Source organism: Brassica napus, chromosome C7 (genome assembly GCF_020379485.1).
Source record: "Brassica napus cultivar Da-Ae chromosome C7, Da-Ae, whole genome shotgun sequence".
Lineage (NCBI taxonomy): Eukaryota > Viridiplantae > Streptophyta > Magnoliopsida > Brassicales > Brassicaceae > Brassica > Brassica napus.
Window position 1 is genome coordinate 19839568 of NC_063450.1, and position 6366 is coordinate 19845933.

Sequence of the window (6366 nt, forward strand, 5' to 3'; positions counted from 1 at the left end):
ATCAAATTCAGGGCAGCTTTCGAGAAGATGGAGGCTGAGGACAAACCGTACAATGACTACTTCTTGGAGCTTGAAAATGGGAAAAAGAGGATTGGACCGGCTTCCACAAGAGATTGGGAAGAAGCTGAGAGGTTGCTACACTTTCTTATCATCTTTTACAATTCAACTTTGATGCTCTCGGCGACAAAGGGGATTACGTCGCACAAGATCTACAATGAGATTGTCACCATCACGAGTAATATTTGCAAGATAAGCTCTGCACCAGGTGCTGATCACACACTACAGTTGAAGGCTTTGACGATGATGGGGAAGCTAAGGAAGTATTGGGATCCATTTACGGAAGTATCTGAGCCTGAGAGTAGTAACTCTAAGAAGTGTAAGATGAATAAGCTTTTGATTGTTGCCTCTGTTTTTGACCCTAGGAAGAAGATGAACTTTGCTAACCTCTGCTTTGAGAAGCTCTATGGAAAAGAAAGCATCGAGTATACTCTGCTTTCTGAATCAATTATGGATATCTTGAAGCGCTTATATGATGAGTACAGTGTTGGATACAGCACAAGTGGTGGGGGATCAGGTGGTTCACAGTCTCAAGGAGGATCTTCTTCACAGCCGCAGTCGCAATGCAGTGGTGCTGCTGCAGTTCTCCAGAGTCAAATCATAGGCAACGGGATCGGGTATGAAAGAATGGATAATCTGTACGAGGAGCTTGTCGAAGAAACAGGTACACAAGATTCTAGTAATGAGTTAGAAGTGTATTTGAGAGAGAAAGCAGAGGTTACAAAAGGTGGTAATGGACTTGGAACCGAGTATGATGTTTTATCATGGTGGAGAAGAAACAGTGTGAAGTTCCCGATCCTGTCTCAGATAGCTGCTGATATTCTTGCGGTTCAAGCATCATCTGTAGCATCAGAAAGTGCATTTAGCACTAGTGGGAGAGTCTTAGACCCATATAGGAGCTGCTTGACACACTTTATGGTCGAGGTGTTGGTGTGCACGGAACAATGGTTGAAATCCGAGATTCACATAAATGAGAAGGGCATTGTTACAATAGAGCAGATGCTTTCAGATGTGGAGCAACAAGATGATCTTCTCAGAGGTATGATTCACTTCTTTTGAACTCTTTACAATAGATCTTGATGCTTGAAGTTTAGAACACTTATATGTTTTGCTTTCTTTTTCCCTAGAGTTTGAAACTGGATGCAATGTGGAATAAGGAACGGACTGTTGAGTATGGACGAGTGAGAGTGACTGTCTCATTTGTATGGACGAGTGAGAGTGACTGTCTCATTTTCATTTTCAGTTTGATGGTTGCAAGTTGAAACTATGTTTTATTTTCTGTTTTTCATTTTCGGTTTGGTGGTTGAAACTATGTTCTACTTTCTGTTTTTCATTATAAGTTTGTGTTCTTGTTTAATTCTTCAAGTACTTTTTCTTTGACATTTAAGTTAATGAGTTTGGTTCGAAAATCAGGTTTAGTTTGGCATTGTGATATCGGGTACCAAATTGTTTCGGTTTAGATTGCGGGTACTATTTTATCCGAACCGTTAAATAACCAAATTGTTCGGATCGAATATGATTACTTTTATTGAAAAACCGATCCGACCCGAAACCGGTCGGTACCGAACCGAAACCGAACCGTAAGTCTTCCAAGTACCTATTGGATACATATTTTAAATAACCGAAATACCCATACCCGATCGGGTCCTACCCGAAACCGAACCGAATACCCGAAATCCCAGGCCTAAGACTGAACATAAATAAAAGGAGCTCTTGTTACAAATTCCAACTGGTAAGTGGTTGGAATATTTGAGAAGTTGGTGATGGAGGCAACTAGCAGAGTTCACTGCTCTTGCTCATTTGTTTGTTTTTGTTCTATTGTGTCAGGAAGCTCTACTTTATTTTGGCACAATGTTTGAGATTTCTTGACCCGTTATATGAATTTGCAGGTAAGAGTCACTGGAACTCATAATACAGCATTGGTATATATTACAGTCCCAGTGTTACGGAACATGGATGTTGACATCTTATTTCGTTTCTTTTTCTTTGAAGCAAATGTGGTTAATCTATAATATAATGAGGCAATTGCCTCATGAACAGACACGTCAGCGTTTTGGTGGATCTCACCTTTAAAAAGTGTGAAAAAATGTCAAACACGTTGCTCGAACCCTGGTTATTGAGATACAAACACCAACATCTATACCACTAAACTAGAGGATACCTTGTACATTGATGGCCGAAACTAATATATATTTATGAAGGTCGGAAACCTTTGCTTCTTAAGTTTTCTCTGTGGGACGGGCCTACAAGTGTATTATGAGTTTCATTTTTAAATGAGGTTCATCACGTTATATGAAAAAACAACAATTATAGTTTTTTAATATTGTAAATTGTCTACGTTTAATACGAGTTAGGGTTCTTTTCATCATTGTCTTAGATAAGTCTGAGTTACAGAGTTGCGCTGTGTGTCTGTTTGTGTAAAAATAGATGGTAACGCATGGACTTCGAAAAAAGATTGGGCTAATTGATTTTCACTTTATTGGGCTTAGTATCTGACCCAGTCTGTTAATACAGACATATAAGAAGATAAGGTTAATCGACATCTTCACCATTTCCTTCGTCGCTTGCGATTCCCCTTCCGACATTTTAATATATTTTTTTCCTACTCATCGGCCTCTTCTTTCTCTATCTCTCCTCAATCCAATCGACGCTTCAGTGTATCCCTTATTTTATATTAAAGGAAGCCGATCATCACCGTTACATCTACCAACAACTTCTGAGATTCTAATCTCTACCGTGACAGAATCATTTGTCAAATCATGTGACCAATTAAAACCCGATACAATATTTTAGGCAATCGATCTCGATTCTTCTCGATGTAGTTTCAATGGTGGTCTACCCAGCACAAACGATATTTCTCTATATTGTCGGATGTAAACTTCTGCAGCTGATGAGAAAGGGGTTCACGTGGAAATTGGAGTGTATATCAAGCCAAGTAGCCAACGAGGCGGTCGGGAGCATAAGAACGCTTGCTTTATTTTGCGCAGAGGTGAAAGTGATAAAAGTAGATAAGAATAAATCTGATGGAAAAATGAATCGTTAGGGGTATCGCGGTATCGCTTTCTTAGATTATTTCTTCATCCTCTTCGCTTCTTACACCGACAGTTTATATGCAGGTGCAAGGATAATGGAAAAACAACACTCCAATATGATTTTCAAGGTAACACACCAAAACAAATTTTAGAAAATTTAAACGGTTCTTGTCTTAACCCTTCTAAAGGATAATCTGTTTTGTTTATTTTTTTAAAAGATTTTCTTTGCCTTCACCATAGCAGCTGCAGCTATTTCTCATTTGATTTCATTGTCTCCTAATTACAGCAAAGCTACCAATGCAGCTGCATCATGTACGCAATACCACTAACATTCACACATCCGTCTTCACGGTTATAGACAGAGAATCAAAGATTGATCCAAGTGATGCATCTGGGAGAATGCTTGATAATGTTAAAGGAGATATTGAACACTGTCATACCTTTATCGTAAACACGTTTCAGATTGTTCGAGGAAAACCAAATACTTCTGTAAGATACATTCATATTAGTTCAGATCAATTGTGTTTCAATATAAAAACGTTACTGATAAATAAAGATAGAGAGTTCAAAGAAAATCGTTGATGCACATCGTTGAGTTTATTGCCACCATTACTTTCTTCCTTCTTTTGTTAGTGTATTTCAGTTTAGCTTCTCATATCCAAACTCCTAGATTTTTCAAGCTATCTCTGGATCATACTCACCGACTCATATTTTAAAGCCAATAATCTAATTTTAAGATTTTTGTTTACTCAATTGTATATTTGTATAGCTCGGGAAAATTTTCAGCAAAGATAGCAAGTGAGGAGGAACACAAGATGTGGATCAATGGAGAACCTTCAGATCTTCGATAGCGATTTTTGAATGGTGGGGTCTCAGCGTAACGTTATCGTCATAACCAAATAAAATTTTCACGTAATACAAATGTCAACATTCAACAAAACCTTTCGTATGTTTAATTCTTTCCTTTTGATATTAGGAATTTGGTACCGTAATTTTATGATGTCCAAAATGCTTTTGAATGAGATTTATCTATTTAAGTGAACGCTGGAGATTGTTGACCAAAAAAAACACAGACTGTAGATGCAATGTCATGCGTTGTATAAGGTACACATAATTCTATTTCTCTGTTTTTTTTTCAGTTTTGGACTCTGTTTTTTTTCAGTTTTATTGGTTGCTTTTAAGGTTCTCTATTAGGTTTCTTATTTTTTCATCGTATTGTGTTTAAATTTTGTGTGGGTTTACTTTGTCATTTTCAGTTTCAGATTATTATGTTTTAATCATATCAGTTTGTATCTTTCTCCAGTTTGATGATACTTTTTCCTGATGACGATTTAGTCTGACCTTATTTTTTCTTCCTTGGTTAGGGTGTCATCTTTGCCAAGACTAATGAATTTCAGACTGATGATTTAGGTTTATATCAAAGGTATTATACAATATTGAATCTTGCTTGATATATTTAGTCTTTTTTCTTCTCTCTTAACGTGTATTCTTTTCTTTCCAGCTTATGGTTATATTATATATGTCGAGGTAAAAAACAAACATTCCGATGACTTTCTTGACTTTATTCATAGTAGAGGATGCGAACAAATATGTTGCACTTTCTGATGCTGGTTCCAGTCTCCTTGATTGACACTTTGTGATCTACTAATAATAAAGCTACAAGCCATTGATCATAATCTATTGTTCTTAACAGGTTGTTGCTTTTGATAACAACATGAACTCTTTACTCGAGTCATATCCATCACCAAACAAATATAAAAGTACAATATGTTTACATGTTACTTCTTTCAATTATTCAACATAGTAACTGAATCATGTGCTATATGTTGGATTTGGAAATAAGGTTTTTTGTTTAGGAAGTTCGGATTGAACCTTCTCGCATTACTATTGGCCAGAGTTGGTTCCATAAATTGTGAGTATGAAAGGCATATTTATTTTTTCGAGATGTTTGAGACCATGTATGTGTTAAGATCAAACAACTGGCAAAATATGCTGGAAAACACAAGCATAGTGACAGGTAGGATAGACTACTAATCAATTGATATTAAACTATCTCGATAATGTTTTTCTAGCAGTCACTTAACCCACTGAATCACAAATACTGGAAAACATACAAAATACAAGTTATATAATATGGTCTTCCTACACGTAAAGTCACAATAGAACGGAGGCGAAAGCATAAATAACAAACATGAAGATGACGTTCAACAACAAGAGCAATAGAAACCACCTACACGTTGAAGACAATTGATAGTTGTAACCAAGTGGTTGATTACAAATGTACAATTAACAATGACAACAGTCAACACCTTCCATTTGAGAGGGGCGTCAATTATGAAAATCCATGATATCAGATAAGAAAGGATTAACGAAAAGAAAAAATAAATAGTTATAATTTTACAAATAAAATTGACAGTTAATGGAGGTAATCTTAATACGAGACTAAATAGACAAACAAAATAGACAAACAAAATAGACAAGGTGATACTAAAACAATAACATCCAAAAGATCGCACTCACTATTATTGATGATAAAGAACACACCAACCCCCGCCGCGCGGGGTGTAGCCACCTAGTATATAAAGTATAGTTATGGACAGCTTGACACAAGAACAAATAAATGGCTAGAAAGTATATTTAACTTAGACGAAGCATATCTATAATATCTCTTGGATTAGATAATAAAGTGTCGTTAGGATGTGAATATTTGGTCGACTTCATGATGAACACTCTTACCCACGTTCGTGCATCACAACTCCAGCAATAGTTTTATAATACATTAATCCACGTACAAAACATATATATAAAAAAATGGTAAACCATTCTCCGGAAAGAGAATGTGAAAGCTCCAGTGCCCACGCGCCGTAGAAATCTAGTGTGGTGCGGATTCGAATTCGAGTCCCTTGGAGATCCACGGAACGCCTTGACCATCCGACTACAGACGCGAAGCGTGGTTACAAAATTAGGTTTATCATATAATTTGGCTACGAAATATATGTATGTTGATTCGTTTACTGGATAGTAAAACTCATACTACTAGGGAACAAACAAATGGTAGTTTAGAAACACTTGCTGGTGTGATGTTTTAACATCACAAAGTTTGTCGGAAACAAATAAAAATCTGAAGAGGGTAAACATGTTTGACTTACGTCGGGCCTAGTGAAAATGCTCCATGACGTATTCAGACATTTGTGAGCAAGGTTTTTAAATTTAAAAACAGAGAAGAGAATGTTTAAACGATAAATTTAGTATTTCCATATACATATCTTGAGCTGCG